This window comes from Callithrix jacchus, chromosome 1, assembly GCF_049354715.1.
Source record: "Callithrix jacchus isolate 240 chromosome 1, calJac240_pri, whole genome shotgun sequence".
In the NCBI taxonomy this organism is placed as follows: Eukaryota; Metazoa; Chordata; class Mammalia; order Primates; family Cebidae; genus Callithrix; species Callithrix jacchus.
This window is the reverse complement of record NC_133502.1, coordinates 69,335,797-69,348,025: the sequence shown is the minus strand read 5'-3', so window position 1 is coordinate 69,348,025 and position 12,229 is coordinate 69,335,797. Positions and strand designations below refer to the sequence as shown.

General features: G+C 40.1%; 1 protein-coding gene across 8 annotated transcripts in view; it reads left to right on the top strand.

The window, feature by feature from the left end:
• LRCH1 (leucine rich repeats and calponin homology domain containing 1) overlaps nt 1-12,229 on the top strand; it is a 221,492-nt gene that overhangs the window by 187,445 nt on the left and 21,818 nt on the right. The gene's annotated exons all lie outside the window — the stretch shown is intronic.

Here is a 12,229-nt window from a genome sequence, read left to right as displayed (position 1 = left end):
AAGAACTTACTGACTGGGCACGGTGGCTCACGCCTGTAATCACAGCACTTTGGGAGGCCAAGGTGGGTGGATCACTTGCATTCAGGAGTTGTATTTTTTGTAGAGACAGGTTCTGCTTCTGGCAAAAATAGAAAAATACAAAAAATACAAAAATTAGCTGGGCATGGTGGCATACACCTGTGGTCCCAGAAACTCGGGAGGCTGAAGTGGGAAGACTGCTTGAGCCCGGGAGTTCAAGGTTGCAGTAAGCCATGATTGTGCCATTGCACTCCAGCCTAGTGACAGACTGAGACCCTGTCTCAAAAAAAAAAAAAAGGAAAAGAAAAGAAATTACTGATTGCTAACTTTTAAAACTATAGGAACATAAAAATTTCTCTTTTTTGAGGGGTTACTGAAACAGTGAGAAGTCTTTCATAAAGCTTCTTTTGGTTGGTAACTTCCCTTCTAAATAGAATCTTTTTCCTCTATTCATATGGAGGATTTTAGGATAGCCCTGAAAAGATGTGAGTTCTATGAAAAACATTATAAATAACCTGTCAAGGAGTTGGTTAGCAGTCATGACATTAACAATTTCTTGATCAGTCCCTGCACTCAAGGACTCATTGGTGATGCTGGGGAAATAGTGGGGAGGGGAACGTGAATGAGACTCCTTAATGCCCCCAAGTCTTCATCTCTGCTGTAGAAGACATAAAGCCTGCACTCAGGGTTCTCTTCCTAGATATCACAGCATGTTGTAAACCAAAAGAGAGCCATAGAGTCAGTTTTATGGTTGTTCAGATGAAAGTGGAGGAATCACAGATAAACTTGTCCTTGAAGCCTACACAGGACTTATACAAATAGAGGTGGCTCATGCCTGTAATCGCAGTGCTTTGGGAGGCTAAGGCGGGTGGATCACGAGTCCAGGAGTTCAAGACCAGTCTGGCCAAGATAGTGAAACCCCCATCTCTACTAAAACTACAAAAATTAGCCAGGTGCGATAGCAGGTGCCTGTAATCCCAGCTACTCAGGAGGCTGAGACAGGAGAATCGCTTGAACCTGGGCGGCAGAGGTTGCAGTGAGCCAAGATTGCACCACAGCACTGCAGCCTGGGCGACAGAGTGAGACTCCATCTCGAAAATGAAACGAAAAACAGAGAAGAAAGAATCTCTGCTCACCCTTTTTGCTGTTTGTTAGGAAAGGCAGAAGAATTTAGGGGTTAAGAATGTAAGGTTTGGATTAAAATTCCAGATCCTTCTAAAAGCTATACAACTTTGGGCAAGAGGTTCATCCTCTCTTTAACTTGATTTTCTCTTCTCTTTAATGGAAATGTTCTTGTGAGTATGAAATAAGATCCTCCATGTAATATACACATATATTTAAGCCAATATTATCATTAGTGTTAATACGGCAAGTTTTCAAAATTTGGAGCCCCATAAACGTGCAATGTTCATAAAATGTGAGAGAGTCAGTGTGCTGGGCTGAAGCTCATGTGAGGCTCCTCTGTCCTCTCCCGTCCCCAGGAATGCCTCACAGTGGCGTTATTTGTCCTACTTTCTTTTCTCTTGGCAGCAGGAAAAATTAGCTGATGACCTTATTTCAGCTTATTTTCTTATCTGTCTTATTGAACATACTTTTTTCTTTTGAAAATTCAACCACTTTTTTAGCCTCAGAAACATAGTGGGGACAACAAGACCAATTTGTCTTTTTTTTCGAATCTGCCTCTAGCAGCCTAAATGTAGGACAGTAAATTCTCTTCCATAAATGAAACTCTCCAGTATCTTTTACGAATGAGGTCCAAACTGCCATAAAGTCATCTGAGCCTTGTACTAGATTCTCATTTAATAATTTTTTCCAAATTATGAAAGAGACACCACAGATGCCTTAGCCCTCAATTTCAGTGTACAGTGATCATTTTACAAGATGTAAGATGACATTTTGAATTGTGTACCCACTTATCTTTATCTACAGGAAAAATGCTACATTGTTTTAGAAATCTTTTGGTTTTCACCTTTTTTCTTTTTGTAAATAAAAATTTAAAATATAAATAATAGGAAACAATGAATGACTGGTAAAAAATGAGAAAATAAAGGAAAGCAAAAGAAAAATCATTCTTTATTCTCCTACCCCAAAACAGTCACTGTTGCTATTACCATTATGTCTTCTTTACTATAATCATTTTTTGTAAAATTGTTTTTTAATTGTGAGCTTCTCATATAGACTAGTAATTTTTAAATATATTATTGAAACCTAAATATTTCCCCTTGTCATTAAAATTCTTTCTTATTGTTTTTTTTTTTTTTTCCTGATGTATTATTCCAAGTTTATGTGCTGACTTTGGGGAGATTGTTATTCAATATTCAGGCTTGGGAATCAGGCTGCCCACATTTGTGTCTTCAATCTACCAGGCTCTGTGAACTTGAACAGGCAGCTTAACTTCTCTGAGCTAACATTTCCAGATGGGTCTGTAGTCAGCACACAGCTTTGCTCCTGACTACAAGTCACTTTCAGGTCTGTATCACAGGGCTCACACTCTGGGACCAGTGAGTAATTGGAGGATCTTCTTTTCATGGTCAATGGGGAAAGCCCAGGAGAGTTGAGCTGAGGTAGCAAGGAAATAGCTGGGCATGTACTCATTTATCTCCAAAGAGTGGGGCAGAAATGCAGGTTAAAAAACTCCATGGAAAGCCATCTCCTCTGTCACCTAGGCTGGAGTGCAGTGGCACGATCTTGGCTCATTGCAACCTCTGCTTCCAGGGTTCAAGTGTGCCTCAACCTCCCGAGTAACTGGGATTACAGGTACCTGCCACCACGCCCAGCTAATTTTTGTATTGTTAGTAGAGATGGGGGATAGGATCCAAGATGGCTGATTGCTAACAGCTCGGGATTGTAGCTCCCAGTGAAAGTGCAGAGAACGAGAGGATGCCACACTTTCAGATGAATTTTCATTGCTCACGGACCAGAAGGTTCCCAGTGGAGGAGCCCCACGGGTCGCCAGCGCGACTCTTGTGGCTGGTGCAGCAGTTTTGCCGGTGCCTCGTCGGGGCAGCTCTTCATGCAGAGTAAACGGGACTGGTTCCCCTTCTGACCGATGTTTGGAGCTCCAGGAAGGCAGAGCCGCTTATTACAGACTCAAGAAGAAAGCCAGACCGGAGATTCCCGAGCAGAAGGGCACCATCAGTCTTATCACTGCTGTTTTGGCTGGCGCAGTGGGTTGCTCGGATTCCAGTGCTGGGAATCAATAAACTGGATGTTCACTCAGAAACCTGATTAGAAAGGAGGTAATTATAAAGATGACAGATGGATAAATTTCTAACAAAGGGAAGAAACCAGCCTAAAAAGGCTGAGAATACCCAAAATCAGAACCCTTCTTCCTCTACAAGGGATTACAGTTCCTCATCAGCAACGGAACAAGCCCTGATGGAGAAGGACTGTGTTCCATTAACAGAAGTAGGCTTCAGAAGGTGGATGATAAGAAACTTCTGGGAGTTAAAAGAACTTGTTCTAACCCAATGTAAAGAAACTAAGAACTTTGAAAAAAGGTTTGACGAAATGCTGAAAAGAATAGACAATATAGAGAGGAATATAAATGAACTAACAGAGTTGAAAAACACAACACGAGAACTTAGCGAAATATGCACAAGTTTGAATAGCTGAATTGATCAAGCAGAAGAAAGGATATCAGAGGTCGAAGACCAACTTAATGAAATAAAACGAGAAGACAAGAATAGAGAAAAAAGGATAAAAAGAAATGAGCAAAGTCTCCAAGAAATATGGGACTATGTGAAAAGACCTAATTTACGTTTGATAAGTATACCTGAATGTGATGGAGAGAATGAATCCAAGCTGGAAAATATTCTTCAGCATATTATTCAGGAAAACTTTCCCAATCTAGCAAAGCAGGACAATATTCAACCCCTGGTAATACAGAGAACACCACAAAGATATTCCTCAAGAAGAGCAACCCCAAGGCACATAATCGTCAGATTCACCAGGGTTGAAATGAAGGAGAAAATACTAAGGGCAGCCAGAGAGAAAGGTCAGGTTACCCACAAAGGAAAGCCTATTAGATTTACAGCAGATCTCTCAGCAGAAACCCTACAAGCCAGAAGAGAGTGGGGGCCAATATTCAACATCCTTAAAGAAAAGAACTTTCAGCCCAGAATTTCATATCCTGCCAAACTAAGCTTCACAATTGAAGGAAAAATAAAATCTTTTATGAACAAACAAGTACTCAGAGATTTTATTATCACCAGGCCTGCTTTGCAAGAGCTTCTGAAAGAAGCATTATACATAGAAAGGAACAACCAGTATGAGCCTTTCTAAAAATATACCAAAAAGTAAAGAGCATCAACATAAAGGAGAATTTACATCAACGAATGGATAAAATAGCCAGTTAACATCAAATGGCAGTAACCCTAAATTTAAGTCGACTAAATCCCCCAATCAAAAGATACAACCAAAACCTGACGGTATGCTGCATCCAGACCCATTTCACATCCAAAGATACACAAAGCCTCAAAACAAAGGGATGGAGAAAGACTTATCAACCAAATGGAGAGCAAAAATAAATAAATAAATAAAAAGCAGGGGTTGCAATTCTCGCATCTGATAAAATAGATTTCAAAGCAGCAAAGATATAGTGGTAAAAGGATCAGTGCAACAATAAGAGCTAACGATCCTAACACCCAGATACATAAGACCCATAAAGAGATTTAGACTCGACGAGACAGAAAATTGATGAGGACAACCAGGACTTGAACTCAGATCCAGAACAAGTAAACTTAATAAATATTTATAGAGCTCGCCACTTTAAATACACAAAATATACATTCTCCACTTTAAATACACAAAATATTCATTGGCCATTATTAATATCCATTTTTAGAATAAAGCAATATTCCCATCCTCTCTCCCTCTTTTTCTTCCTCTTTCTTCCTCTCCTTCACTCCTTTTTTTCTCTTTCTTTTCTTCTTTCCTTTCTAAAGAAAAATAAAAAATAAAATAAAAAAGCAATCTTTTAGGTTGTGCTGGTTTTCTATATTCTCTCTTCTTTGCATTTTCACTAAATATTTCATTCAACCAATGACTTTAAATATGCTTTTGATGTTAGTGATTTCTAAATGTATATCTCAATCCAAAAATTTTACTCTGAGTTCCAGCTTCATATGTCAGATCTCACACGACATGACTTTTTGACTCTCTCACAGGTGTTTCACATAATATTTTCAAAACAAAAATCTTAAAACACTGCCTCCCTATCCTGTTCCTCTCCCAGACTTCTGCATCTCAACAGCTAGTTCCACCATACATCTTGTTGTTTAAGCCAGCTGTCTTCTTTAATTCTTCCTTTTTCCTTATCATTCTCATACCTAGTACTCAACCCAAATCAAGTTGTTCATTCTTTCCTCCAAAATTTTCTTGATCTTTCTCAACATCTCCTCTGATAACATATTAACCCAAACTATTACCATCTACCATCTGATTTATGCGGTAACTGCTTTATTGATCTTAATCATTACCCTGTCAAATCCATGGCACACAGAGTGTCCAGTGTGACCTTTTGTCCCTGTTCCTGCCCTTAAAGGAGCCTGCTTCCAAGGCTTCCAATTATACTTCTAATAAAATCAAAAATATTATCATGGTTTATCTTTGCCTACAAATTCCTGAATACTTTCTGACTCCTGACTCTTGTCTGCTTCTTAAGACTCATCTATTTTTGTTGTCTCCTTGTCTTCTATAGTAAAAAAAAAAAAAAAGAGATGGGATTTCACCATGTTGCCAGGCTGGTCTCAAACTTCTGACCTCAAGTGATCTGCCTACCTTGGCCTCCCAAAGTGCTAGGATTACAGGTGGGAGCCACCACGCCCAGCCTAAAACTCTTCTTAAATACCTATTTGATTAACTATATCATATTTTAGCTTGTTTTATTATATTACAGTTTCCTTTTTAGAAATGCAATTTGTTTCTAAATGTCCACTTCTATCTAAATGTCCAATTATCAGAAATTCTTCAGCAAGCGTCTTGAAGCCCTTTTGGGCCAGGCCCAGCCACGCTGTAGCCATAGAACCTGCTTTTCTTCTCTCTTCTGTGCCATTGCTCTCTTCCCCAGGCTCGGCACAGGCATCTCCCTGTGCCTAGAAAGCCATGCCCCACCTACCCCCCCAAATCTCCTTGACCCTTCAGCATCACTAGCTCCCTTTCCTTCTCTGTTTCAGCATTCAGAAGGCAAACCACCTCAACCTCTTAGAACTGGGTTTCTTCCTTTGTTCGTTTTCCCTCACACCAACCCCATCACAACTAAGAACTATCCTGTATTATACTGTACTTTCCTTTAGCTTGCTAGTATTTCCAGCCCCAGTAGAGCTAAGTGAGCCTTGGGATTTTGTCCTTGACTCCACAGATGTATCTTTAGCACCAAGTAGCAAAGGATGAGGGCATCTTTTCTACAAGTATTATCACCAGCCAGAGCATTCTTTTTTTTTTTTTTTTTTGGGGGGGGGGTTTATTTTTTTTATTATTTTTTATTTTTATTTTTATTTTTTTTTAAATTTTTTATTGGATTTTAGGTTTTGGGGTACGTGAGCGGAACATGCAAGACAGTTGTGTAGGTACACACAGGGCAGTGTGCTTTGCTTTCCTTTTCCCCTTCACCCACGTTTGTCATTTCTACGCAGGCTATCCCTCCCCACCTCCCCCTCCCACTGGACCTCCCCTTTGCCCCCCAATAGACCCCAGTGTTTAGTACTCCCCTTTCTGTGTCCATGTGTTCTCATTTTTCATCACCCGCCTATGAGTGAGAATATGCGGTGTTTCAATTTCTGTTCTTGTGTCAGTTTGCTGAGGATGATGTTCTCCAGATTCATCCATGTCCCTACAAATGACACAAACTCATCATTTCTGATTGCTTCATAATATTCCATGGTGTATATGTGCCACATTTTTCCAATCCAGTCTATTATCAGTGGGCATTTGGGTTGATTCCAGGTCTTTGCTATTGTAAACAGTGCTGCAATGAACATTCGTGTACATGTGTCCTTATAGTAGAACGATTTATAGTCTTTTGGATATATACCCAGTAATGGGATTGCTGGGTCAAATGGAATTTCTATTTCTAAGGCCTTGAGGAATCGCCACACTGTCTTCCACAATGGTTGAACTAATTTACACTCCCACCAACAGTGTAAAAGTGTTCCTTTTTCTCCACATCCTCTCCAGCATCTGTTGTCTCCAGATTTTTTAATGATCGCCATTCTAACTGGCGTGAGATGGTATCTCAATGTGGTTTTGATTTGCATCTCTCCGATGACCAGTGACGATGAGCATTTTTTCCTATGATTGTTGGCCTCATATATGTCTTCTTTTGTAAAGTGTCTGTTCATATCCTTTGCCCACTTTTGAATGGGCTTGTTTGTTTTTTTCCTGTAACTCTGTTTGAATTCTTTGTAAATTCTGGATATCAGCCCTTTGTCAGATGGGTAAACTGCAAAAATTTTTTCCCATTCTGTTGGTTGCCGATCCACTCTAGCGACTGTTTCTTTTGCCGTGCAGAAGCTGTGGAGTTTCATTAGGTCCCATTTGTCTATTTTGGCTTTTGTTGCCATTGCTTTTGGTGTTTTGTTCATGAAGTCCTTGCCTACTCCTATGGCCTGGATAGTTTTGCCTAGATTTCCTTCTAGGGTTTTTATGGTGCCAGGTCTTATGTTTAAGTCTTTAATCCATCTGGAGTTAATTTTAGTGTAAGGTGTCAGGAAGGGGTCCAGTTTCTGCTTTCTGCACATGGCTAGCCAGTTTTCCCAACACCATTTGTTAAACAGGGAATCCTTTCCCCATTGCTTGTTTTTGTCAGGTTTATCAAAGATTGTATAGTTGTAGATATGTTGTGTTGCCTCCGGTGCCTCTGTTTTGTTCCATTGGTCTATATCTCTGTTTTGGTACCAGTCCCATGCTGTTTTGATTACTGTAGCCTTGTAGTATAGTTTGAAATCCGGTAGTGTGATGCCCCCCACTGTGTTCTTTTTGCTTAGAATTGACTTGGCTATGCAGGCTCTCTTTTGGTTCCATATGAAGTTCATGGTGGTTTTTACCAGTTCTGTGAAGAAAGTCAATGGTAGCTTGATGGGGATAGCGTTGATTCTGTAAATTACTTTGGGCAGTATAGCCATTTTCACGATATTAATTCTTCCTAACTATGAACATGGAATGTTTCTCCATCTGTTTGTGTCCTCTCTGATTTCGTTGAGCAGTGGTTTGTAGTTCTCCTTGAAGAGGTCCCTTACGTTCCTTGTGAGTTGTATTCCAAGGTATTTTATTCTTTTTGTAGCAATTGAGAATGGCAGTTCGTTCTTGATTTGGCTTTCTTTAAGTCTGTTATTGGTGTAGACGAATGCTTGTGATTTTTGCACATTGATTTTATATCCTGAGACTTTGCTGAAGTTGCTTATCAGTTTCAGGAGTTTTTGGGCTGAGGCGATGGGGTCTTCTAGGTATACTATCATGTCGTCTGCAAATAGACACAGTTTGGCTTCCACCTTTCCAATTTGAATACCCTTTATTTCTTTTTCTTGCCTGATTGCTCTGGCTAGAACTTCCAGTACTATATTGAATAGGAGTGGTGAAAGAGGGCATCCTTTTCTAGTGCCAGATTTCAAAGGGAATGCTTCCAGTTTTTGCCCATTCAGTATGATATTGGCTGTTGGTTTGTCATAAATAGCTTTTATTACTTTGAGATACGTTCCATCGATACCGAGTTTATTGAGGGTTTTTAGCATAAAGGGCTGTTGAATTTTGTCAAATGCCTTCTCTGCGTCAATTGAGATAATCATGTGGTTTTTGTTTTTGGTTCTGTTTATGTGGTGAATTACGTTGATAGACTTGCGTATGTTGAACCAGCCTTGCATCCCCGGGATGAATCCTACTTGATCATGATGAATAAGTTTTTTGATTTGATGTTGCAATCGGCTTGCCAATATTTTATTGAAGATTTTTGCATCTATGTTCATCATGGATATTGGCCTGAAGTTTTCTTTTCTCATTGGGTCTCTGCCGGGTTTTGGTATCAGTTGATGTTGGTCTCTTAAAATGATTTGGGAAGGATTCCCTCTTTTTGGATTGTTTGAAATAGTTTTAGAAGGAATGGTACCAGCTTCTCTTTGTGTGTCTGGTAGAATTCGGCTGTGAACCCGTCTGGACCTGGACTTTTTTTGAGTGGTAGGCTCTTAATTGCTGCCTCAACTTCTGACCTTGTTATTGGTCTATTCATAGTTTCAGCTTCCTCCTGGTTTAGGCTTGGGAGGACACAGGAGTCCAGGAAATTATCCATTTCTTCCAGGTTTACTCTATGTGCATAGAGTTGTTTGTAATATTCTCTGATGATGGTTTGAATTTCTGTGGAATCTGTGGTGATTTCCCCTTTATCATTTTTTATTGCATCTATTTGGTTGTTCTCTCTTTTATTTTTAATCAATCTGGCTAGTGGTCTGTCTATTTTGTTGATCTTTTCAAAAAACCAGCTCTTGGATTTATTGATTTTTTTGAAGGGTTTTTCGTGTCTCAATCTCCTTTAGTTCAGCTCTGATCTTAGTTATTTCTTGTCTTCTGCTGGGTTTTGAGTTTTTTTGATCTTGCTCCTCTAGCTCTTTCAATTTTGACGATAGGGTGTCAATTTTGGATCTCTCCAGTCTCCTCATATGGGCACTTATTGCTATATACTTTCCTCTAGAGACTGCTTTAAATGTGTCCCAGAGGTTCTGGCATGTTGTGTCTTCGTTCTCATTGGTTTCAAAGAACTTCTTTATTTCTGCCTTCATTTCATTGTTTACCCAGTCAACATTCAAGAGCCAGTTGTTCAGTTTCCATGAAGCTGTGCGGTTCTGGGTTGGTTTCTGTATTCGGAGTTCTAACTTGATTGCACTATGGTCTGAGAGGCTGTTTGTTATGATTTCAGTTGTTTTGCATTTGTTGAGCAGTGCTTTACTTCCAATTTTGTGGTCAATTTTAGAGTAGGTGTGATGTGGTGCTGAGAAGAATGTATATTCTGTGGATTTGGGATGGAGAGTTCTGTAAATGTCTATCAGGTTTGTTTGATCCAGGTCTGAGTTCAAGCCCTGGATATCCTTGTTGATTTTCTGTCTGGTTGATCTGTCTAATATTGACAGTGGCGTGTTAAAGTCTCCCACTATTATTGTGTGGTAGTCTAAGTCTCTTTGTAAGTCATTAAGAACTTGCCTTATGTATCTGGATGCTCCTGCATTGGGTCCATATATGTTCAGGATCGTTAGCTCTTCTTGTTGTATTGATCCTTTTACCATTATGTAATGGCCTTCTTTGTCTCTTTTGATCTTTGTTGCTTTAAAGTCTATTTTATCAGAGATGAGAATTACAACTCCTGCTTTTTTTTGCTCTCCATTTGCTTGCTAAATCTTCCTCCATCCCTTTATTTTGAGCCTTTGTGTATCCTTGCATGTGAGATGGGTTTCCTGGATACAGCACACTGAAGGGTTTTAGATTTTTATCCAATTTGCCAGTCTGTCTTTTGATTGGTGCATTTAGTCCATTTACATTTAGGGTTAATATTGTTATGTGTGAATTTGATACTGCCATTTTGATGCTAAGTGGCTGTTTTGCCTGTTAGTTGTTGTAGATTCTTCATTATGTTGATGTTCTTTAGCATTTAGTGTGATTTTGGAATGGCTGGTACTGGTTGTTCCTTTCTTTGTGTAGTGCCTCTTTTAGGAGCTCTTGTAAAGCAGGCCTGGTGGTGACAAAATCTCTGAGTACTTGCTTGTTCGCAAAGGATTTTATTTTTCCTTCACTTCTGAAGCTCAGTTTGGCTGGATATGAAATTCTGGGTTGAAAGTTCTTTTCTTTAAGAATGCTGAATATTGGCCCCCACTCTCTTCTGGCTTGTAGTGTTTCTGCCAAGAGATCTGCTGTGAGTCTGATGGGCTTCCCTTTGTGGGTGACCCGACCTTTCTCTCTGGCTGCCCTTAGTATTTTCTCCTTTATTTCAACCTTGTTGAATCTGACAATTATGTGCCTTGGGGTTGCTCTTCTTGCAGAATATCTTTGTGGTGTTCTCTGTATTTCCTGCATTTGAGTGTTGGCCTGTCTTGCTAGGTGGGGAAAATTTTCCTGGATGATGTCCTGAGGAGTATTTTCCAGCTGGGATTCATTCTCTTGGTCCCCTTCTGGTACACCTATCAAACGTAGGTTAGGTCTTTTCACATAGTCCCACATTTCTTGGAGACTTTGTTCATTCCTTTTTGCGCTTTTTTCTCTAATCTTGGTTTCTTGTTTTATTTCATTGAGTTGGTCTTTGACTTCAAATATTCTTTCTTCTGCTTGGTCAATTCGGCTATTGAAACTTGTGCATGCTTCGCGAAGTTCTCGTATTGTGTTTTTCAGCTCCTTTAATTCATTCATATTCCTCTCTAAGTTATCCATTCTTGTTATCATTTCCTCATATCTTTTTTCAAGTTCCTTAGTTTCTTTGCATTGATTTAATACATGTTCTTTTAGCTCACTAAAGTTTCTCATTATCCACCTTCTGAAGTCTAATTCCGTCATTTCGTCATAGTCATTCTCCGTCCAGCTTTGTTCCCTTGCTGGTGAGGAGTTTTGGTCCTTTCTAGGAGGCGAGGTGTTCCAGTTTCGGGTGTTTTCTTCATTTTTGCGCTGGTTTCTTCCCATCTTTATGGATTTATCCGCTTGTCGTCTGCGTAGTTGCTGACTTTTCGATTGGGTCTCTGAGCGGACACCCAGATCGTTGATGATGAAGTATTTCTGTTACTTGGTTTTCCTTCTACCAGTGTAGCTCCTTCGCTGTATGACTGCTGAGGTCCACTCCAGGCCCTGCTTGTCTGGGGTGCACCTCTAGCAGCTGTGGCACAGCGAGGGATGCTACCCATTTCTTTTTCTGCTATCTTTGTCCCAGGATGATGCCTGCCAAATGTCAGTCTTTTGGATATAGAGGGGTCAGGGAGCTGCTTGAGGAGACAGTCTGTACTTTATCGGAGCTCAATTGCTGAGCTGTGAGCTCTGTTGTTCATTCAGGGCTGTTAGGCTGCTACGTTTGATTCTGTTGCAACAGAGCTCATTAAAAAAACCTTTTTTTTTCTCAAATGCTTTGTGTTGGGGGGTTCGGGCTTTATATTTGGATGTCCATTGAGGTGTCCTGCCCAGCTAGGAGGCAGACTAGCCACTGTTTGCCTGCTGAGGCTCCACCCTGCTGTTGTGAGGTTCGCCCTAATGC